The 25,432-nt window shown below is 36.2% G+C and overlaps 1 long non-coding RNA gene across 1 annotated transcript in view; it reads left to right on the forward strand.

Annotated features, from left to right (window-relative positions):
• Positions 1–1,692: 1,692 nt before the first annotated feature.
• The window catches only part of LOC141494989 (uncharacterized), a 48,244-nt gene continuing 24,504 nt past the window's right edge, over positions 1,693–25,432 (forward strand). The window contains exons 1-2 of the long non-coding RNA XR_012470613.1: positions 1,693–1,859; positions 23,840–24,044. This is a non-coding gene — a long non-coding RNA (uncharacterized LOC141494989). The remainder of the gene's footprint in view (positions 1,860–23,839; positions 24,045–25,432) is intronic.

Here is a 25,432-nt window from a genome sequence, read left to right on the forward strand (position 1 = left end):
ACTTAGCCGTGTGGCTTGGGCAAGTCACTTAACCCCATTTGCTTTGCAAAAAAAAAAAAACCCTAAAAAAAATACTCTTGGATTGTTGTATTGCTCAGAATTGCTAGGTCCTTTACAGCTGATTATTGTACAATATTACCATTATTGTGTACAATGTTATCCTAGTTCTACTCCCTTCACTCTGTATCAGTTCATGTATGCTTTTCCAGATATTTCTTTCTTTTTTTTTTTTTTAAGATTTTTCAAGGCAAGGTACTCCTGACTCCAGGGCCGGTGCTCTATTCACTACGCCACCTAGTTGCCCCTTCCAGATATTTCTTAAAGCATCCTGCTCATCATTTCTTATAGTATAATAGCATTCCATCACAATCATATACCACAACATATTCAACCATTCCTCAATTGATAGAGCACCGGCCCTGGAGTCAGGAGTACCTGGGTTCAAATCCAGCCTCAGACACTTAATAATTACTTAGCCGTGTGGCCTTGGGCAAGCCACTTAACCCCATTGCCTTGAAAAATCTTAAAAAAAAAAAAAGAAAGAAATATCTGGAAAAGCATACATGAACTGATACAGAGTGAAGGGAGTAGAACTAGGATAACATTGTACACAATAATGGTAATATTGTACAATAATCAGCTGTAAAGGACCTAGCAATTCTGAGCAATACAACAATCCAAGAGTATTTTTTTTAGGGTTTTTTTTTTTTTTTTGCAAAGCAAATGGGGTTAAGTGACTTGCCCAAGCCACTGCGCCACCTAGCTGCCCCAAGACATACTTTTTAAACTTTATTTTTCTTGGATTTTTTTTTGTCTGTGTTTTCTTTCGCAATATGGTTATATGGAAATACATTTTGCATGACTTCACAGGTATAATCTATATTAAATTGTTTTCTCAAGGAGTGGAGAGGGGAGAGAGAGAGAGAGAGAGAGAGAGAGAGAGAGAGAGAGAGAGAGAATTTGGAACTCAAAATTTAAAAAAAATGTTAAAAATGTTTTACATGCAATTAAAAAATAAAATGAGAAATTAAAACAAAAAAGAAAAAAAAGAAATTCAGGTCACCTTTGTACTTAGAAAGGATTCATTATACAGGGGAAATTTCTTAGGACCCCAGCAAGACCATAAAGAACAAGTGTCCCATCTCTAGAGGAAGTAGAGATATAGTTCTCAAAATACGAAAGCAGATATATAGATCTTAAATATAGAACTGGTGAGAGACTTAGGGCAATAGAGTCAAATCTCTTCATTTTGTAGATGAGGAAAAGGAGATTAAGTAACAGTCACACTATTAATGAATGCCAAAGCTCAGATTGGGCATTCTATTCACTTTGCTAGGGCTCAAAAATACTTGATTGAAGTGAATAGACCTTCAAAGCCCACTTATATGGTCCTTGGTTTCCCTAAGAGAGGTATTAGGGATATTTTGACTCAGGACTGTTTCTTAAACTGGGTGAACTCCTCATGTCAGCAGATCTCTCCCAAACTCCTAAGGGAAGTCGTGGCTTCCCTTCTCTTTCTTGCCTTCCAGATGTGCCACCATTTAGACTGGCAAACTTTATTTTTGTTTCCTTGTTTAGGATGAGTCATAGCAGAGAAGTTAATAACAGAGAAAGCTGGAACTGTTTGGTCATAATTAGTAGCAGCTGGCAGGTGTGACTCAGGGCTACAAGAGTAGGTAGTGCAGAGAATGGCATGGTGGGGATGGGTGGCAGGGGAGACTTAGAGTCTGACCCATTGAAAAATTCCTGAGATGAAAAAGTTCACCCCACTGGACTCCTTTCTTTAATATCTTATTGACTCTACGGTATTTAAACGGAAGCTGAACATAATAGGTATATAATCGTTTGTCGACTGACAGGTAAGGGGGATACATCCTTTCTTCAGCTTTCTCAGCCTGGACATTCATTCAGTGAATGAACGAGTGTCCGGGTTCATTTCCTGGTGCCTTAACCAAGACAAGGTGAGCTCATAGGAAGTGAATTTCTTGCGGGGAAGAGACATTTCATGAGTGAGAGAACAGCAACTTTTCTCTGCTATTATCCTCCCACTGATTGCCATCGCCTGAAGGAAATGGAAGGGAAAGACAGAGAAAAAATGAGTGTGTAGGTGAGTGTATGGGGGGAGGGGAGGAGAGGAGAAGAGTGGGAGAGGAAGAGAGACAGAGGCAGAGAGGGCACAAGAAATAGACTGTGCTTATGTTAAGAAAAAAGAAATAATAATAAATTAGCTGCTCTGTGGTTCTTATGAAAAAAAAAAACCTTGGGGAGCAGTTAGTCCAGCTTCCTCACTTCAGAGATGATCAAAGAGACCCAGGGTTCTTGCTTAAGGTCCTGCCCAAGATTGTTATTAGAGTCCAAACCCTTGAACCCATCCCTTCAAACTCTATCTATCTCTGGGGGCAGCATACATTTGTAGCTCATATAAGGATATTCCCATGTGCTAATAATTCAAGCTATGTTAAATAATAGGGGATATGGAATGGATAAAGGAAATTCCTCACCTTTTTCTATGATTTATCATCTTGGAGAGAAGTCTAAAGTATGGAGAGGTTGAATTGACTTGCCTAGGATGTCATTGCCTCTATGTGTCAGAAGAAAGTCTTCCTGCCTTCTGAGATTGGCTTTCCATCTGCCTTGTCATACTACCTCCTATCAAATGCGTATTCAAATTAATTCACTATTTAATGAGCACATGTCACACACTGTTCCAGGTGCTGAGACAATGTGTGACATGTGCTCATTAAATAGTGAATTAATAAAATTAATAAAATTAATAAAATTAATAAAATTAATAAAAATGAAACAATATCTGCCCTTAAGTAACTTACAGTCTGTTGGGGGGAGAAGCCAACAACATGCACACAGATAAGAAAATGCAACACGGGGGCGACTAGGTGGTGCAGTGGATAGAACAACAGCCCTGGAGTCAGGAGTACCTGAGTTTAAATCCCACCTCAGAAGCTTAATAATTACCTAGCTGTGTGGCCTTGGGCAAGCCACTTAACCCCATTGCCTTGCCAAAAAACCCCCTAAAAACAAAAAGAAACTATGCAAAATAAATACATAATTGGTTGAGTGTGTCTGAAGGGAAGCACTAAACAAGTGGGGAAATCAGAAAAGGCTTCATATAAGGTGATTCTGGAGATGAAGGGAGCTATCAAAGAGTAGAAAATGAGCATTTCACGTGGTATTATGGAGAGACACATATCACTTGTGAGCAGACTGCAATGATTAACAGAGGAGGGATTTCCAATAAGAATTGGAGCAAAGGAGGTTATCAGGGAATTATAGTATTACAAGAAAATAGACTGAACTTTTGAAAATAGTTCAAGAAGACAGCTGAACAATAGTAGGGTTCTACTTTCATCCAAGAATTTATGTTGTCTTTCATTCTTGAAGAAGACCATGACATCAGGGAGGTGATGCCACGACAAGCAAGTGAAATGGATTTGAGTGAGGGAGAGGGGACTGTGTTAAACCATCAGTCTCATTTTCTCCTCCAAAGCCATCTGTCAAGAGGCCAGATAGGAATCAGGATGACTAGAGATGATCCTGGATGTGAGGCAATCAAGGTTAAGTGACATGCCCAAGGACACACAGTAAGAGCCAAGTGGCTGAGGCTGAATTTGAACTCCTGTCCTTCTGATTCCAAGCCAGAGCTCTATCTCTCATACCACCTAGCTGTCCAAGATATCAGAAGAAAGACAGGAAGGCTTCAGCATTTTGGATGAACCCTGTTGTTTTTTTTTTTTTGCAAGGCAATGGGGTTAAGTGACTTGCCCAAAGCACAGAGCTAGGCATTTATTAAGTTGGACCTGAATCCAGGTTCTCCTGACTCTAACCCAGGGCTCTATCCACTGTGCCACCTAGCTGCCCTGTAGTACACTTGGGAGGATATTGTCAAGAGTGAACCATGAGTCTCTCTCTGAAGAGAGTTTGTAAGCAAGTTCAGTTTTTTTTTTTAGATTTTTATTTTCAAGGCAATGGGTCTAAGTGGCTTGCCCAAGGCCACATGGCTAGGTAATTATTAAGTGTCTGAGGTCGAATTTGAACCCAGGTACTCCTGACTCCAAGGCTGGTGCTCTATCTACTGTGCCACCTAGCCGCCCCTGCAAGTTCAGTTTTATTGAAGAAGGAATGAAGAGCTTTCCTCCTTTCCAAATTTTTTTGCACCAATTCCACCCCCCCCCCCCCACTTCTATGTGGTCTCATGGTCCAGTATAGTCATTCTCTTCATCAATTTGGAATCATGTTCCTCAGGCAGTGGGTCTCTCAGGACTGTCCTTGTCCAATAGGATCTACTGAAGAAAATCCCTCTGAAGGAGATCACACTTGCCACCAGAGGGGAGTCAACGGAAGAGTAAACAGAGATGGAGTCACTCATCTATTCAAAGATCCCTTGAATGATCAATTTTTTCGGTTCCATAACCAGGAAGAGGATACTCGCCCAACTCAGCACAGATTTCCATCTTTCTGAGAAACACATGGCCAAAAAATATCACACTTTCATTTCCTCAGAGCTCCTGAGGCTAAGGGCAGGTCAGATCTTGTCCAATACTTTCCCCCCTTGCCTCCACCTTATTAACAGAAATCTGGAGAGATGCCTTTGAGTTCCTGGCCCCCAACACCTCCCTGCCCCCCAACTTTCCCCCAGTGAGAGGCATTGGCACAATAAGGATATATTTATCTGTATGGGATCTGTTCCTTGGGGCCTTTCTCCAGAAGGCAGACAGTTTATAGATTATAAACACTCTGCTTTGAAAGAGGGGAGTTGTTCCAAGGTCTTATCTAGATAAATCAACATTCTAGATGGATAAAGCAATTTGTGCCCTGAAGATCTTGATTTGATTCTCAGCCACATTTGATTCTCAGCCACAATTCCATTTCCCATCTCTACCAAAGTCAGACATCAGTGGGAATGAAGTCCAATGACCCAAATATGTGTGTGTGTGTGTGTGTGTGTGTGTGTGTGTGTGTATGTGTATAAAACTGAAGAAGAAATGTAAGAAGCTAGTCACATGAGGCTCCCACATGCTTATTTCTTAGCTATTGTCACTACTCATTGCTTGGACCCAGAGAAGAAAGAATATGAGCAAGGAGTCAGCAAGAGATGATATATCCTCCCTAGTTTTAGAGTCAGAAGAATTGGTTTCTAGTCCCAGCTTTGCCATTAACTATGTGAAAAAGAATCTGCCTCTCTAGGTCTCAATCTTCATCTCTGTGACATGAGAAGGGAAGATGTAATTTAAGGTACTTTCCAGATTTTATATTCTGTGAGTCACATCCTGAGATGCAGGATTTGTAATACAAAAGTCAAAGCACCTTTTTCTGTCTATTCCAGAAGGTTTTTTTTTTTTCCTCATGGGGGTCTGTCTTCTTTCTATATTCAGAAACACAAGAGAGAAAGCCTTTCATTCACTTTCTGTTCTTCATTCATCTCCCTTTCTCCTAACCTCTTTGGTCCAGTCACTTTGAACCTTGGAATCAATCCTTATTTTTGCATAGCCATGAATTCCACATACAAATTAACCCATGGAATTTTCAGGGCAATGATTCCATTTATTAATTCCATAGAAGGTATTACTAAGACAGGTCTTAGTCATTTGACCCTATCTTTTCATTTGTTACAACTCTATTGTCCTGTATTTATTATTTGCCTTTAAAATACCACTTTACCTGGAAACTGATTCAAAAAACCTTTATTTAAATACCTATTATGTATAAGATATCCTAGGTGCTGAGGATATACAAAGACAAAAAAAGAATTGAGTTGCCTGAAAGAAACACATATCCTATTAGGTGGATGGGTACTAGATGGTATTGCTACTAGAATCGACTGAAGATTCTCCCAAGGCTGGTAGGTACCTTTTCTTCAACTTAAAATCTTACTGAGTTGCCTAGAACAATGAAAGATGAAATGATTTGTTCAGAGCCACTCAGTCAAGATGTGTGATGGGTGGGGAATTTGAACTCAGGTCTTCCTGTTTTTGAGGTCATTATCTATACATTATTCTACAATGTCTGTTCTTCAGGCAAGTGGTATTCTACTCACTGAATATAATATACAAACCTATTTTAGAAATTTGTCTATCTAGAACTGAAAAGGACATCAAAGGCAATCTAGTCTGAACTCTTAATTTTACACATAAAAAATTCTGATCAGAGAGATTAAGGGACTCATTCAATATTATAGGTAGAAAACATCAGAAGTAGTATTTGATGGAAACAGAACCCAAATTAATATACAAAGTCAAGAAATAGACCGAGAAAATGAGCAAACAAGAAGAAAAAGAGCCTGACTATTACGGTAAAACAGCTACAAAGGAATCTCAAAGAAAAATGCTAATTGGACCCAAGCCCAACAAGAATTCTTGGAAGAATTAAAGAAAAAGATAAGAGTGGTAGAGGAAAAATTGGGAAAAGAAATGAGAGTTATATAAGAAACTTATGAAAAGAGAATTAAAGTTTGATAAAGAGGCACACAATAACACCTTAAAAGCCAGAATTGGTCTAGTGATAAAAGAGACACAAAAAATTTACTGAAAAAAAAACTCTTTAAAAAGTATAGTAGGCTAAATGGAAAGGTGAACAAAGATTCACTGAAGAAAAGAACTCCTTAAAAAGCAGAGATGGCTAAATGGAAGTTAGAAAAGTTTACTTTCCTCAGAGAGGAAAGGTGGAAGAGGAGAGGAAAAGAGGAACTGACAGAAGAAAGAGAAAGAAGAAGGGACAAAGAGAAAAGGGAAAGAAAGAGGAGGGTGTTGGAAAGAAGGGGACAAACACACTGAAGGTGATGGTATTCAGAAACAAAATGCTGAGGAATAGGGATAAAGTGAAAAAAAGGGAAAAATACAAATGGAGGGAAGATAGCATTGATAGTAATTATAACTTTGAATGTGGATAAACTCTACCATAAAATGGAGGTGAATAGCAGAGTGGATTAAAAACCAGAATCCTACAATATGCTGCTTACATTTGAAGCAGAGAGATACATACAGAGTAAAGGTAAAAGATGAGCAAAATATATTATGCTTCAACTGAAGTGAAAAAGGCAGGGGTAGTAATCCTTATGCCAGATAAAACAGCTGTAAAAATAGATCTCATTAAAAGAGATAAGAAAAGAAATTATATCCTCCTAAAAGGTACCATAGACAATGAAGTAATATCAATACTAAATATGTATGCCCCCAAGTGGTATAGCATCCAAATTCTTAGAGGAGAAGCTAAATGAGTTACAGGTAAATGCAGACAGCAAAACTCTACTGGTAGGAGACCTCAACTTTCCTCCCTCAGAATTAGATAAATCTAATCATAAAATAAACAAGAAGGAAGTTAAGGAGATAAATATAATGCTAGAAAACTTAGACATGATAGGCCTTTGGAGAAAATTGAATGGGGATAGAAAGGAATATGTCTTTTTTTCTGAAGTATGTGGAACTTACACAAAAATTGATCATGTCCTAGGGCATAAAAAAAACCTCATAACAAATGCGGAAAGACAGAAATAGTGAATACATCCTTTTTCAGACCATAATGCAATAAAAATCACATCTAATAAGGGGTCATGTAGAAATGGACTTAAAACTAATTGGAAACTAAATAACCTCATTTTAAAGTATATTTTTAAAATTTATTTTGAGTTTTACAATTTTCCCCCTAATCTTGCTCCCCCCACCACAGAAGGCAGTTTGCTAGTCTTTACATCATTCCCATAGAATGTATTGAACTAAGTTGAATGTGATGAGAGAGAAATTATATCCTCAAGGAAGAAACATATCATATGAGATATAGCAGAATTACATAATAACATTTTTTAAAAATTAAAGGTAATAGTCCTTGGTCTTTTTTCCAAACTCCACAATCCTTTCTCAGGTTACAGATGGCATTCTCCATCACAGATACCCCCCAAATTGTGCCTTATTGTTGCCCTGTTGGTATGAACGAATCCATTAAGGTTGATCATCACCCCTATGTTGCTGTTAGGGTGTACAATGTTCTTCTGGTTCTGCAAATCTCACTCAGCATCAGTTCATGTAAATCCTTCCAGGCTTCCCTGAATTCCCATCTCTCCTGGTTTCTAATAGAAAAATAGTATTCCATCACATACACATACAACAGTTTGTTAAACCACTCCCCAATTGCTGGATATTCCCTCAGTTTCCATTTCTTTGCCACCACTAACAGAGCTGCTATGAACATTTTTGTATAGATGATGTTTTTACCCTTTTTCATACTCTCTCCAGGGTATAGACCCAGTAGTGGTATTGCTAAATCAAAGAGTATGCACATTTTTGTTGCCTTTTGGGCATAATTCCAATTGCTCTCCAGAAAGGTTGGATGAGTTCATAGCTCCACCAACAATGTATTAGTGTCCCAGATTTCCCACATCCCATCCAACATTGATCATTGTCCTTTCTGCTCATATTGGCCAGTCTGAGAGGTGTGAGGTGGTACCTCAGAGATGTTTTAATTTGCATTTCTCTACTAATTAGTGATTTATAGCAAATTTTTCATATGATTATGGGTTGCCTTGATTTCCTCATCTGTAATTTGCCTTTGCATATCCTTTGACCATTTGTCAATTGGGGAATGGCTTGTCATTTTTTTAAAAATTTGACTCAGTTTTCTGTATATTTTAGAAATGAGTCCTTTGTCAGAAACACTAGTTGTAAAAATTGTTTCACAATTTACTACATTTCTTTTGATCTTGGCTACAGGGGTTTTGTCTGTGTAAAAGCTTTTTAATTTAATGTAATCAAAATTATCTAGTTTATTTTTAATGATTTCTCCATCTCTTCCTTGGTCATAAACTGCTTCCCTTTCAATAGATCTGACAGGTAAACTAGTCCTTGATCTTCTAGTTTGCTTATAATTTTTTTTTTATGTCTAGATCCTGTATCCATATTTTTTTTTTTAGTTTTTGCAAGGCAACGGGGTTAAGTGGCTTGCCCAAGGCCACATGGCTAGGTAATTATTAAGTGTCTGAGGCCAGATTTGAACTCAGGTACTCCTGACTCCAAGGCCAGTGCTCTATCCACTGTACCACCTAGCCCCCCTCCTGAATCCATTTTGATCTTAGGGTGTGAGGTGTTGGTCTAATCCAAGTTTCTTTCATACTAACTTCCAATTTTCCCAACGGTTTTTAATCGAAGAGAGTTTTATTCCAATAGCTAGACTCTTGTGGTCTATTGAAAAACAGATTACTATAATCATTTGCACTATTGCACCTAGTCTGTTTCTCTGATCCACCACTCTATTTCTTAGCCAATACCAGACATTTTTGATGACTGATGCTTTATAATGTAAATTTTAGATCTAAGCCACCTTCTTTTGCACTCTTTTTCATTAAATCCCTGGAGATTCTCATCTTTTTATTTCTCCATATGAATTTACTTACAATTTTCTCTAACTCTAATGAGTTAGAAATTTTTTGGAATTTTGATTGGTAGGAGAATGAGTGGATCAAACAACAAATCATGGAAAGAATTAATGACTTTGTCCAAGACAATGACAATAACCAGACAGCATATCAAAACTTACAGGATAGAGCCAAAGTAGTTATTATGGGATATATTATATCTCTAAATGCTGGTGAATGAATAAAATAGAGAAAGAGGAAATCAATGAACTGAGCATGAAACTAAAAAAGTTAGAGAAAGAATAAATTAAAACCCCCCAATTAAATACCAAAATTAGAAATTCTAAAAATTAAAGGAGATATTAATAAAATCAGAAAGGAGAAAATTGTTGAACTAAGAAATAAAACTAAGCTGGTTTTATGAAAAGCCAATAAAATAGTTAAACCTTTGGTTAACTTGATTAAAAAAATAAAGAAGAAAACCAAATTGCTAATATCAATAATAAAAAAAGGTGAACTCACAACCAATGAGGTGGAAATTAAAGTAATAATTTGGAACTATTTTCCTAAGTGTATGCCAATAATTTTTATAATCTAAGTGAAATGGATGAATACAAAAATATAAATTGCCCAGGTTAAATGAAAATGAAATTAAATACCTAAATAACACTATCTCAGTAAAAGAAATTCAACAGGCCATCAGTGAACTCCCTAAAAAAAAACTCCAGGGCTAGCTGGATTCACAAGTTAATTCAATCAAACACTCAAGGAACATTTGGTTCCAATTCTATATAAACTATTTGGAAAAATAGGTGAAGATGGAACTCTGCCTAATTCTTTCTATGACACCAATATGATGCTGATATCTAAACCAGGAAGAGTCAAAACAGAGAAAGAAAATTATAGACCAATTTCCCTAATGAATGTGGATGCAAAAATATTAAATAAAATTATAGCAAAGTGATTATAGCAAATCATCACTAAGATAATACACTATGACCAAGAAGGATTTATTCCAAGAATGCAGGGTTGGCTCAAAACTAGGAAAACTGTCAGCATAATGACCTATATCAATAAAAACTTAACAGAAATCATAAAATTATTTCAATAGTTGCTGAAAAAGCCTTTGACAAAATACAGCACCAATTTCTACTAAAAACACTAGAGAGTGTAGGAATAAATGGATTGTTCCTTAAAATGATAAGCCGTAGCTATCTGAAATCATCAACAAGCATTATATTCAATGAGGATAAGCCAGAAGCATTCCCAATAAGATCAGGACTCAAGCAAGGATGCCTATTACCCCTACTAATCAATATTGTATTAGAAATGTTAGCTTCAGCACTAAGAGAAGAGAAAGAAATTGAAGGAATTAGAATTGGGAAAGAAGAAACAAAACTCTCACTCTTTGGAGATGGCATGATGGTATACCTAGAGAATCCCCCCAAAATAATCTAAAAACTACTGGAAAGTTAGCAACTTTAGCAAAGTCACAGGATATAAAATAAACCCACATAAATCCTCAGCATTTCTATATATTACTAATAAAAATAGCGGCAGCAAGAGTTAGAAAGAGAAATCCCATTTAAAGTAACTTCAGACATCATAAAATACTTGGGAGTCTACCTACCAAGACAGACTCAGAAACTATGAAAACAGCTACAAAACACTTTTCACACAAATAAAATCGCTATAAATAACTAGGCAAATATCAACTGCTCTTGAATAGGCTGAGCTAATAAAATAAAAAGGACAATTCTACCTAAATTAAACAACATATTTAGCAATATACCAATCAAACTTACAAAAAAAGTTACTTTAGTGAGCTAGACAATATTTTAATTAAATTTACATGGAGAAACAAAAAGTGAAGAATATCAAGGGATTTAACAATTAGCCTTATACTTACTGGATCTAAAATTAAATTATAAAACATCAGTCTTCAAAACTCTCTGGTACTGGCTAGGAAATAGAATGGTAGATCAGTGGAATAGATTAAGTGCAAAGGAGACAGCAGGAAATGATTCTAGTAATCTGCTGTTTGCTAAGTCCAAAGAGTCCAGCTTCTGGGATAAGAACTCTTTGATAAAAACTGCTGGGAAAACTACAAGATAGTATGGCAGAAACTAGGATTAGACCAACATCAAAATGGGTGCAGGATCTAGACATAAAAGTCAATATAATAAGCAAATCAGGAGAACAAGGAATAGTTTACCTGTAAAATCTATGGAAAGAGGAGCAGCTTATGACCAAGGAGGAGATGGAGAACATTATAAAAAACCAAGTGGATAATTTTGATTGCATTAAATTTTGCACAAATAAAACCACTCTAACCAAGATCAAAAGAAATGTAATAAATTGGGAAACAATTTTTACAACTAGTGTTTCTGACAAAAGACTCATTTCTAAAATATATAGAGAACTCAGTCAAATTTATTTAAAAAATCTCCAATTGACAAATGATCAAATGATATGAAAAGGCAATTTTCAGGTTGGGAAATCAAAGCTAGCTATAGTCATATGAAAAATTACTTTAAATCATTATTGATTAGAGAATTGCAAATTAAAGCATCTCTGAGGTACCACCTCACACCTCTCAGACTGGCCAATGTGAGTAGAAAGGACAATGATCAATATTGGAAGGGTTGTGGGAAATCTGGGACATTAATACATTGTTGGTGGAGCTGTGAACTCATCCAACCTTTCTGGAGAGCAGTCTGGAACTATGCCCAAAGGGTAACAAAAATGTGCATACCCTTTGATCCAACAATTCCACTATGGGGTCTATACCCTGAAGAGATCATGGAAAAGGGTAAAAACCCCACATGTACAAAAATATTCATATCAACTCTGTAGTGGTAATGAATTGGAAATCGATGAACTGTCTATCAATTGGGCAATAGCCGAACAAATCGTATATGTATGTGATGGGACTATTGAACTATTGTTCAATTAGAAATCAGGAGGGATGGGATTTCAGAGAAACATAGAAAAACTTATATGAATGATGCTGAGTGAGATGAGCAGAACCAGAAGAACATTGTATACTTTAACAACAACATGGGGTGATGAGCAACCTTATTGGATGTGCTCACTCCATCAGTGCAACTATCAGAGTCAATTTTAGGGGATCCATTTTAGAAAATACCATCTGTATCCAGAGAAGGAATTATGGAATTTAAAAAATAGACCAAAGATTATCATCTTCAATTTTTTAAAAAGTTGTCTTATGTATTGTATAATACATATATGTATTGTATTGTATAATATGTATTGTATAATATGTATTGTATAATACATATATAATACATGTATAATACATCTCTAATGTTTTCTTTCTTAATGATGTGTTTTTTCCTCTTAACACATTCAATTTTGATCTGTGCATATCATGGAAACAAATGTAAAGATTATATCAGATTGCTTTTTGTTGGGGGGGGGAGGGAGGGAAGGGAGGGTGGGGGAAAATAAAAAATTTAAAGCCCTGCCAATAAATGATTAGTAGAAACTACTAGTGTATATAATTGGAAAACAAATAAATTATTTATATAATTAAAAAAGGAAATCCTTGTTGATTGATACTTTAATATTATGCATCACCGTTAGATAACTATATTTTAAAAAGTCATTCTCTTAAGCTCTAAAATGAAAATGTTATTCTTTATTTATCCTGTAGCTAAGCATTTACTCTACTTTTCCTAGATTCCTTGCTAGTATAACATTTTTGTTTTATATGCCAGCCATTTGTTGTTATACAATACTTTTCCAAATTTGGGAATCTTTGTGGGGCAGAGGATATACTATGGCTAGAGTTAGGAAGAGTTCAAATTCAACCTCAGATTCTTCCTAACTATGTGCCCAGAAGGGCAAGTAATTTAATTTATTTCAGTTTCCTCAACAGTTAACTGAGGATAAGAATTATATCTGCTTTCCAGGGTAATAAGGATCACCATCATTATTATTTGTGTTTAATAAAAAAATAGTGTGGAGTCTATAATTTTGAAAATATATATGTATATAGTTGTTAACTTAGAAAATAAAGTTTCTTAAGTTGCTTTTTCTTCTTCCAAAATGTTATATAACAATTTAACTATTTGGAAGAAAAAAGGAGCCATACATTTTTAAGAAATATGTAAAAACATTTCATTGCACCTTGATGTCACAGCATTTTTTGCTTTAGTTAATATTACTCACTACATAAATCAATGGAGAACAAAAAATTAAAAAAAAAATGGAAACTCCTAGGATGTACATTGTAGCTAAATTCCAAATCAAAGCCATCAGAAAGAAGCAATTCAAATACTGTGGAACTACAGTCATGTAGAAGATTTTGCAGTTTCTATATTAAAGGATGGGAGGGCCTAGGTAATGAACTAAGGTAATGGGGTTAAGTGGCTTGCCCAAGGCCACACAGCTAGGTAATTATTAAGTGTCTGAGGCTGGATTTGAACCCAACTACTCCTGATTCCAGGGCTGGTGCTCTATCCACTGTACCACCTAGCCGCCCCCAAGTGTAATTCTTCAGAGAAAAAAATGAATATTTAATAAATAGAGGACCTTCCTGATGAAAAGACCAGAGTTCAATAGAAAATTTGATTCAAACAGAAGACTTAAGAGAAGCTTAAAAACGTAAATGAAAGAATAATCATACCAGACTCCTACATTCCTAGATAAGAAGATGAAATAGGTAACTCCTAAGAATTTTCTCAATATTAGAGCAGTTAAATGGAGTTTATATAGACAGAGGGCATTGGTGAATCAATTATGTTTGAATGGTGTCCAAAATAAAATGAATAGGGAGAAAGAGGAATGGACTGACAAAAGGGAAAGGGAGAGGTAGAATGGTAAATAGTTTGTCATTTAAAAGAGTCTTTACAATGGAGGGAAAAATACGGGATGGCAAGAAATGGTTGAACCTTACTTATCAGAATTGATTCAAAGAGACAATAAAACACACACACACACACACACACACACAGAGTTGCTATGGAATTGGAACTTACACATCGGGAAATAGGAGAAGAAGATAAGATACATATATGCATATACATTTATTTATATATATATATACACACACACACATATGTGTATAATGTATAGTAAGCTTGCAATCTAATGGTGAGTGGGTGAATGAAAGTGTTATTATTTGTACATAGAGAATAAAAGTGAGATAGCTTGATAAAATGAATAGAAGTGTTGGATTTAAATTAGAGAGAATTTGATTCAGATTCTGTCTCTCATACTTCATTGTTCTATGTCCTCAGACAAATTATTTCTTGTTTTTTGAGCCTCAGGTGACTCTCTAAGCTTTGTCTACTAAGCCCTATTTGGGTTTAGATCAGGATCGAAAGTAATTAAAAGGTAATTTGAAGGAGAAAGCAATAATACCTTATGGGTAGGGATCAAGGAATGCATCCCAGAGGAGGTGGCATCTGAATGAATTTGTAAAAGAAGATAAAAATTCTATGAAGCAGAGAAGAATAAACAAGTACATCACAGAGAGAGAAAACATAGATAATAAAGATGTAGAGATCAAAGGCTCATAGATCTTGACTAAGAAGTGACTTTAGAAGCCATCTAGTTCAGTCCCTTCATTTGTAGATGAAGAACTGAGGCCCACTGATGTTAAATGACTTGCCCAGGGTCATGCAGAGCTGGGACTCAATCCCTCATTCTAAATCCAGAGCTCTTTCCAGTGTAGGTTTCTCAGAGATAGGTTCTTGAACTCATGGCCCAAGAAGTAGAACTGTGTGCCTGGAATTTATAAAATGTGCAGAGGAGTCATGGGAACCTGAATGGTAGATTGGAGCTGGATGGTGAAAGGCTTTTCCTGTATTTATCCTAGAGACCATGTGGCGTCACAGAAGATCTTTAATCAGGAAGGGACATGGTCAGATAGTATCTTAGGAAGATTATTTTGTGAGATGTGTGGAAGATGAATTTGTAATAATAGTTGGCATTTATATAGCACACTAGATATTTTTTTACAAAGTATATAAATATATTTATGTATTATTGCATTTGATCCTCACAATAATTTTGTGAGGTAAGTGCTATTTCACAGTTGAAGAAACAAGGCAAACTGAGATTAAGTGACTTGCCCAAGGTGAAAAAGTTATTAAGAGTCTTGATTCTAGATCTAGAGCTATACATATCTGCAGTAATTCACCATTGCACCACCCAGTTATCTTGGAGTTGGGACATCCTGGAAGCAGAGGGACTAATTAAAGAGGTTATTGTAATAGCCAGTGGGAGAGGTGATGAGGCTTGAACTAAGGTAATGACCGGTGAATGGAGATAAGGGCATGGATGCCAGTGATAAATGCCAGGGAGTAGAATTCATGTATTTGTTAGATGGAAGAACCATCATTAATAGTTTTTGGCAAACCTGAAATTGCTTTTGCAGAAAGATGTTCCTAAAAAGTAATTACAATTATGAATGGCTTGGGCTGTTAGAATGTTACATTATTAATTTCATTTAATATACACAGCTTTCTACTGCCATTTATTCATATTTAATAAGGAGCTTTGGCAGTCAAGAAGGAAACCCCACTGAAGTATTTATGAAGTTGTCTGGGGACATTTTTTTGCCCTCTGCCTTCTCTGTTGCAGTATGTACTTCCTTCCACCACAGTAACCTTGCTGGGAACTTGAGTGTATATAGAAAATCACTTGGCCAGCCAAGCGAATCACTGTTTTTCAGGTGGACTGGTAAATACCTGTCAGTGATCTAGTAGCCTGCTATCTATGCCTTGGCAAAGAAACTTCCGGTATATAATTATAGTAGCAATAACTTACACTTACACAGGTGTGAAACTGTGCTGTTTATTGTCTTATCTAATCCTCACGACAGCCCTGGAAATTATGTGCTATTATTATTCCCATTTTTATTATTTATTTATTATTTATCCACATTTCCCACTGTTAAAGGGAAAATTTTTTTGTTCAGGCTTTCTTCCTGATTAATGAAGGAAAACTCAGCACAAAGAGAATTAAAAGGAGTTATTAAACCCTCTGTCAAATTAACAAGACCAGGGGAGATCAGCAAGTGATTCAAGAGGGAACCAGATTTTATTGATAACTTTTGTAATGAGAATAAGAAAATTTGAATAGGTTCACATCAATAAAAGGTCATAGATCATTGTATCTCATTTCCCCCCAATTTCCTCAATATGATATTTGTGAGGTTGGGGGTACAAGTTTCACAGGTAGGAGTATGTACTAAGTAGCAGTGTTACAGAAAAGATTATGAGCTGCATAGACTTTGTATTTGATCCGTTCAGATCTGTCCCCACAATGACGTACTCACTCTGTCTTGTCTTTAAAATGAGAATTTAATGATAATATACTTATAACCCAAGGGATACAATGATTACTTATATGCAAAAATAGGAAGGAAAACATCTAAATGGATAAAGAAAAGGTAAGAGAAGAAATAAAGAAGAGAAGAATTACCCAACTGAGGAGGCTCCAATGACCTAAAAATCTGTCTAGGGAAGTCCATTGATGTCACAACTTAGCCTTCAGGGTTTCTATTGGGAAAGTCCCTTTGGTAGAATGTCCTCTCTGAAGGGATGGTCTTCCAAAGCTCACTTTCGCAAGTAAGACCTTTATAGTGCTCGCACAAAAGTAGCGCAGGTCCAAGGGTTTACAAGACTGAACTCAGTGTTCTGGGAGTTTCAGACAAAACACCCTCAGATCCTGAGTACAATCACTTTCTCAGGGTGGCTTGTGGCTAAATACTTAGGGATGGGCCAAGTCCTCAGGTGGACCCCAAAATATGTTTATTAGGAATGTTCCCCAGCACTCCCTGCCCTGGAACATGCTTTGATCAACATGCTTCATTCAGTTCAGTGTGCTTAGAAAGTTCCTTCTCCTTGGACCATGACAGCTGATAGGGAAGACCTCAACTTAACCCTTCACTCTTCATGCAGGTAATACAAAAACTGCAGACTGAGAGATGCCTCCTCCATCAGAGACTCCCCCAGTGCTGATTTACAAGCTGAACTGAGAACAATGGATCAGGATAACGTTCAGTACCATTGTAGGGACTGTCCAGGGAAACTTTGAAGGAGACTGACTTTGCAGCACTCTTGATTTGAAGACCTCTAGGATTCATATTTGGTGAAAATATAAGGAAAGCATAGTTTCTCTACTCTTTCTACACTTTAAAGTATCCTGACCTTCCCAAGCTTCTCAAGTTCGGGAGAGCTTGTCTTCACCTCTAAGACTACCATCTCTCTTTCTTTTGAAATCTGCACAATCATAAATTCTCATATCCCAAGGTAGGGGTCTCCTTTGCTTCCTATTTCTGAGCAAGCTTGACTCCTTGGGTTGTAAGGGGCGTTGCAGCTGCTCCATAATCTACCCTACCTGTTTCTTCTGCTCCTACCACTTTTTCCTGCTACTCAGTCTTAGTATCTTCTCATTTATTTGCCATTTACCCATTTCTATGAATTCTGGTACTTTATCCATCACACATTGGCTTTGGAATCAGAAGGACTTATGTTCGTATCTGACCTCAGACATTTGACATCTTGATTTGGTCAAGTTACTTAACCCCGATTGTCTCACATCCAGGGCCATCTCCAGTCATTCTCTTCCATATCTGGCCACTGGACCCAGATAACTCAGAAAGAGAAAGTGAGACTGGTGATTTTACACAGTACCCTCCATTCAAATCCAATTCACTTGCTTGTCATAGCATCACCTTCCTGGGCTCATGCTCTTCTTTGAGAAAGAATGAAAAGCAATAGCATGAACTCCAGACCCTAAGAATGGATTTATTTATGAGTACAAACATAGAAATTTAGTTTCACTGGAAGGTAAATTAGAAAAATTAGAAATCTGTCTAGACCTAAATCTGTTCTTTTTTCCTAATCCTTAATAAAATTTCACAGGTCTAACATGAACCTCTATAGGCTAAGAATCCCCTACCTTCTCCAATCTCTGTGGCTAATCTTATGTCTCCAGACAGAATCTTTCCTCTCAGAATTCCTCTGGTGTGATTTGGGGGCTTTTATATTTGGAGGTCTCAGGAGCAAGGTCTTTGATTTGTTACTTCCAATGCCAGGTCCACTCCTAACCAATCAGGATGTCTCCTGATTAAAAGATGAGAAACAAAAGTGAGTGAAAAGGAGGTGAGAAATGGGGCTTCTCCTCTATGACTACACAGTCACTTGCCTAAATAAAACCATAGGACAGTATTATGGGAATAATTTGACCTCATGAACAGTCATGCCAAGAGTTTGCAGCAGACATCCTCTTCTTGGCAGGCATGAATATCTTCTCCTCTATTCCTTCCCTACTCTGTCTATGTGTTCTTTTACCAGCCCCCCCCCCCCCAGATTCCTATCCTATTTTGTATTCCCAGCACCTGACTTTCTTATGATTTTAAACTTTGATTTATTTAGTTTTCCCCAGTTACAAATAAAAACATTCACTTTTAAAACTTTGAGTTCCAAATTTCTCCCTTCCTCCCTCCTTCCCACTCCCCAATTATTGAGAAGGCAAGCAATTTGATATAGGTTAAACGTGTGTAATCTTGCAAAACATTTTCATAATAGTCATGCTGTAAAAGAAAATGTAAACAAAAAACCTCAAGAAAAATAAAGTAAAAAAAATCCGTATGCTTCAATGTGTACTCAGACACCAGCAGTTCTTTCTCTGGGATGGATAGCATTTTGTATCATTAATCCTTCAGAGCCTATATCTGCTATCTGCTGATTGATAGCTAATCCCTGCTGAAGTTTCAGTTAGGGCAATGGTTATTAGGTAATTTACCTGATAAGGGCATACATGTCTCCTCTCTCAAGAGCATTTGGAGTGGTTTTTTTTTAAAGTGTTTTTGCAAGGCAAATGGGGGTTAAGTGGCTTGCCCAAGACCACACAGCTAGGTAATTATTAAGTGTCTGAGGTCAGATTTGAACTCAGGTCCTCCTGACTCCTGTGCCAGTGCTCTATCCACTGTGCCACCTAGCCACCCACATTTGGAGTTTTGATTGAGACTGAAAAGACTGAAAATTCTTAGAATCCAAGTGGAATAAAATGGAAACGAGAACCTCCCTATTAACCTCACTCCTTCCAACAAAATTAGGCTCAGTGTATTGACTGGTCATAGACCCTGACTTCTCCCCCACCCACCCCCATCATACACATAATAACAAAGCTTTTATTTAGGCCAGACCTCCACAAATAGCAAGATGATGAGCAGATACCTGTGACTATGCTACCAAAACCTCTTCTCATTCTTTTGCCTAAAATTAGACAATTCTCACTTACAGCAACCAATAAATCAATAAACATTTCTAGTGATGAACTAGTGATGAACTAGCGATGAACTCTTATTCAATAATCTCTTTATGTCCACATGAATTTTTGTCCTCTAGAAGGGAGGGTATCCAATGTGAACATGGACTTTGTAATGCCTGTATTAACTGATGGAATATTCTGTAGCTTCCCTTTTTCACAGGAAAACCAGACAGTGGAACCAGAAAACTAGTCATTCAGGAGGACTTCTGAGGCCCAGGGCTCATGACAAAACAGTGATCCTTTACAAGTAAATTTTAGTTGAATTCAGATGCCAGTAACTGCTGATACTTGTCTCGAACAGCTCAGAAAGAGTAGCAAACATCCTGATTTCTGATATCTTTTCCCCAGACTCCCACTTTCCTGATTTCCCAATCAACTGTGTTTCTTAACTCCCTACTTAGCATATATAGCCCAAATATGTATAAATATCTGAGTCTAAATTGGGACAGTAATGCACTGTTGGTGGAGTTGTGCCCTTCTGGAGAGACAATCTGAACAATACTCAAAGAGAAATAAAACTGATCATACCCTTTGATCTAGCAATTCTATACTAAGCATATATACAAAAGAAATAATTAAAAATGGTAAAAGCCTCACATGTTCAAAAAAAAGATGTATAGCAGTTCTTTTTGTAGCGGCAAAGAATTGGAAATTGAATCAATTGGTTGAATATCTGAATGAGTTATGATAGGTGAATGTTATGGAGTACTATTGTTCTATTAGAAATCATGAACAATAGGACTTTAGAGAAGCATGGAAAGACTTGCATGAATAAAGTGAGCAGAACCAAGAGAGCATTGTGTATATTAACAACAACATTGTGAGATGTTCAACTATGATGGATACAGCTCCTTTCAGCAGTTTAGAGATCTGTTATGACAATGCCTCTGAGAGATTTGTTACAGACAATGCCAGCCACATCCAGTGGAAAAACCAAACTAACAGTCTAAATGCAGAGAAAGGCATACTATGTTCACTTTAAAAAACTTCTTTTATGTTTTTCCTTTCTATCTCATGGCTTTTTTCTTTTCTTTTTGTTCTAATTACATTTTTACAACATGACTACTATGTAAATATTACACATATTGAAATATTGAACATGAAATATGAAATATTAAACATGATTGATATGTGCAACTTTTACCATATTATTTGCCACCATAGGGAGGGGGAGGGAAGGGAGAGTGATGGAAAAAGTGGAACTCAAAAATTTGCAAATGGATGAATGTTGAAAAACTACATTGCTTGTCATTGGAAAAATAAAATGAAATTTCAATTAAATACTTCACCCTTTTTCAATTGCCCTTTGAGCAACTGAGAACTTTGTCTCTCTAACTTGTAAATTTCTTCTCAGCTGGTAAATATTTTTATAATCTTTGTAAATTGTAATTGGACTCTGTCTTATTCCAGGTTCCTCTTTTAGACCTGGAATTTCTGTTGTTTTAACGGTTTACAGGGATTTTTATTTTATCAACAGAAATGAGAAAGTGGGAAGGTACCAAAGACTAGTGAACCAGGAGTCAGGAGATCTGAGGCTGAATTCCAGATCCATTATTTACTGTGACCTTGAGCAAATTATATAACCACTCTGCTGCTCTGTTTCATCATGTATGAAATGAATAATAATGATAATAGTTACTACTAAAAGAAAGATTAATATAATTACCTACTCAATAAAAAAACATTTTATTAGTATACTTTATTTTCCTATCACATATATTTTCCAACATATCCCCCTCCCTGCTCAGAGAGTGATTCCCTAGCAAACAATACAAAACAGGGGGGGAAAGTTGCAACAAAATTAAAACATAAAGTCTGATATTATTAAAAGTGTTCCATATCCATGGTGCTTAAACTTTGCAAAAAAGGAAGTGGCATGTTCTTGGAGATATTCTTTGTGATGAAATTTCTTCAATATAATTTTATGAAATTCATTTTAAATTCTTTTTTCCATTTGCATCACTTTATTTATTATGCCTATTGTTTTTCTAACTCTGCTTACTTTATTCTATATCAATTCATATAAATCTTCCTATGCTTCTCTGATGCATTCTTCACTTCATTCTTTCAGTCCAACAATTTTCTACTACATGTTGTTTAACCTTTTCCCTATAGATAATGAGCTATTTTCTTTCCAAATCTTTTTTGTTAATATTTTGTTTATTTTCCCAACTACATGCAAAAATAGTTTTCAGTGATCATTTTTTTGGCAAGAGTTTTTGAATTTTATCTTTTTCTCCCTCCCTCCTTTCCCTCCTTCCCCTGATTAAAAGCAATCTAGTATAGGCTATACATGTAAAGAAGAATCAAATCAAGTTGGGAAAAAAACAAGCAGAGAGAAAAAAAAGCATTATGCATAAGATAACTTTTAAAATCTGAAGGTAATAAGCTTTGGTTTGCATTTAAACTCCAGAGTTCCTTCTCTGAATATGGATAGTATTTTTTCATCACAAGTCCCTTAGAATTATCTTTGATTATTATGCTGCTGGACAAATCCATCCAGTGTTGATCATCACCCAATATTGCTATTGTTTGTTTCCAGTTCTATGCTACTATTTAAAAATGTTATCATAAAAGTAACTGGCATTTAAATAGGGCTTTAAGATTTGCAAATGTTCAGGACCGTACTAGCTTAATAAACAGACTGGCATCTACTTGCATCCTTCAGGGATAATAGATTTCCTTGAGGCAAGGAGAGAATAGGAATTAGCTGGAGAACTGAATTTCTAAGCTTAACCTAGAGACAATGAATGATTTACAGGAAAGCTACATTTCCAAACTTAAATCTGAGAAAAATGAAACATACCTTAGGCAATTATAAAAATGTCTGCAGTGACAGAATGAAATCAGCAATAAACTAGAATCAATTTGATTTTTCCCACTTTTTAGATATATGCATAACTTTGGAATCTCTGAGTCAAAACATAAGGAATATTTCAGATACTCTCAATGCATGTTTCCAAATTAATTTTTTAAATACACTCCCTATTTTTTTAAATCCCAGTATTCTTCTGGTAATGCTATGTGATTGTGAATCATGGAAGACCATGACGTCTGAAAAACAACTGCTGATTACCTGAAGGACACTAGAGAAACGGTCAGTGGGCATTGGTGGGCAGTAGCACAAGACCATCTTGATGTGGGTGTAAGAAAGCACATCAAAGATATTTTTCTATGAAATGAGAGATATATAAAATATTTTTCAACTCTGAAGTGTTTCTATAAATGTAATCTAGGTATCTAATTTTACTTCACCATTCTATTCAGTACCAGATGAGTTACCCAAAATCCTTTTTCCCCAAACCCTAGACTCACAAAGCACGGGGTTATTACATTTGGGAAGATATAATTTTTGAACTGTGACATTGCCAAATCTGGGTAAAAACAAAGATATATTAAACAGAATTCCACTGCACACTCTTCAGAAACTACTCATATAGTGAAGCAAAGGAGTTTTATGGACCTCATTAAAAAAACCCCCAACAAACCTCTTTTGCCCTGGTTTTATCTACTGCTTGAGCTGCTATTATCAACTGTGAAAACTCTTGATTTTCCCAGCAGCCAACATTTTATGCACAAATACAGGTTTCCATGAATACTTAAAGGCAATAAAGAACTGTACTTGCCTCCCCTGACTCTTCTTAGCAGAGATAGGGACCTGTGGATGTGGAACTTATAAAGCCAGACTTTTCCCACGTGTTAAGTTTTACTGAATTGTCCTCTACCCTTCACCTCTCTTTTTATTTTTTATCATTAGAGGCAGTTTTCTGGGAGGAGAGAAGAAGGACAGGATGGGGAATGTAAATGATAGAAAAATGAAGTCTACCAGTTGATTTAACATGTACTTTATATGTATAAGAATTTGTCTCGTTTACATGTACAAGAATTTGTCTTAACAATAAACATGTACATTACACATACAAGAATTTGTCTTATTAACAATAAAGTATAAGAATAAAATTATAAGTATATATTTATAAAATATCTAATAATTAGGAGATTGGTGGATTCCTTGAATTGGGGATTTCTGAGCAGTAGTAGAGCTTAAATGAATTTGGTTTCTACATTGTCTGGGTCATCTGACCACACCCTGAGGCCAGACGGCTCCCAAGACTCTCAAGATAATTCTAAGTTTATTCCATAGCACTCTTTCCCCCATTTCTCATTTAGGTTGCACTATTACAAGAGATTTGATGAGCATCTATCAAGGTCCTATTATGTTCAAGTTACATGGACAAGTCATGTTCAAGATAAAGATAAAACAGCTCCATCATCATAGAACTCATATTCTACTAGGGAGGATATAAACATGGAAACATGTGCCCTGAATTGCCTTTTAGACCTGGGCGACTAGGAAATGATGTCAAAATTACAGGTGAGTAAATACAAAATGTCAGGATTAGAGAAATTGGTGCAGTGATGTCACTAGTATAGAGGACTCCCAGATGGGGAAGCTCCTTTGAACAATGCAGGTCATCACCTTCTCTGCAACTTAGAGGGATCTTAGAGAGTTTCCTAGAGGAGTAAGGAGTTAAATGATTTACCCAACACATAACCAGTATGTGTTAGAGGCAGGGCTTGGACCTAGGTCTTACAGGTTCTGAGGCTAGCTCTCTAGATATTACGCTAAACTCCTTCAATGAATACAAAGTAATATCAAGTTATTATTAATTTTTTTTAGGCTTTTTGCAAGGCAAATGGGGTTAAGTGGCTTGCCCAAGGCCACACAGCTAGGTAATTATTAAGTGTCTGAGACCGAATTTGAATCCAGGCACTCCTGACTCCAGGGCCGGTGCTTTATCCACTGTGCCACCTAGCCGCCCCTATTATTATTAATTTTTAGCCTTCAGTGAACTTATTTTTTAAAGAGAGATTTCATTTTTCTAATTACATGCTTTGGCAGTTTTTCAACATTCATTCAATTGAAAATGTATTTTATATATATTTCTACCACCCTCCCTTCCCTCCCCCCTTCACCTTGGTGGCAAACAGTCTAGTAAAAGATGTTCAAGTACTTGTGTGCTTAACATATTTACAAATTAATCATTTGATATAAGAAGAATTAGGACTAAGGGAAAAGAAATAAAACCATGAGATAGGAAGGAAAACATAGAAGCTTTTTTTTAAATGAACATATTATACATTTAGATTCTATATTTTTTGCCCTCTGGATGTGGATGGCATTGCCCAGAACAAGTTTTACAGGGTTGTCCTTGATCTCTGAACTGCTGGGAGGAGCTGATCAACTCACAATGTTGTTATTGATGTGTACAATATTCTCTTGATTCTGTTTCCTTTGCTTAGCATCAGTTCTTGTAATTCTTTCAATGCTTCTCTCAAGCCTGACTACTCATGATTTCTTATAGAACAGTAGTATTCTATCACATGCATATATCATAACTAGTTCATATACCATTCCCCAATTGAGGGACATCCTATCAATTTCTAATTCTTTGCCACTTTAAAAGAGCTGCTATAAATATTTTTGTACATGTGAAACTTTTCCCATTTTAAGATTTCTTTTGGATATATTACTAGTATAGTATTGATGAATCAAAGGGTATGATCAGTTTTATTGCTTTTTGGGCATAGATCCAAATTGATTTCCAGAATGATTGGGTCAGTTCACAACTTCACCAACAGAGCTTCAATGTCCCAATTTTCCCACATCCTCTCCAACATTTATCATGCTCCTGTTTTGTCATCTAAGTCAATCTGATAGGTGTGAGGTGGTACCTCAAAGTTGTTTTAATTTGCATGTTT

The sequence above is a fragment of the Macrotis lagotis genome, chromosome 8 (assembly GCF_037893015.1).
Source record: "Macrotis lagotis isolate mMagLag1 chromosome 8, bilby.v1.9.chrom.fasta, whole genome shotgun sequence".
Classification (NCBI taxonomy): domain Eukaryota; kingdom Metazoa; phylum Chordata; class Mammalia; order Peramelemorphia; family Peramelidae; genus Macrotis; species Macrotis lagotis.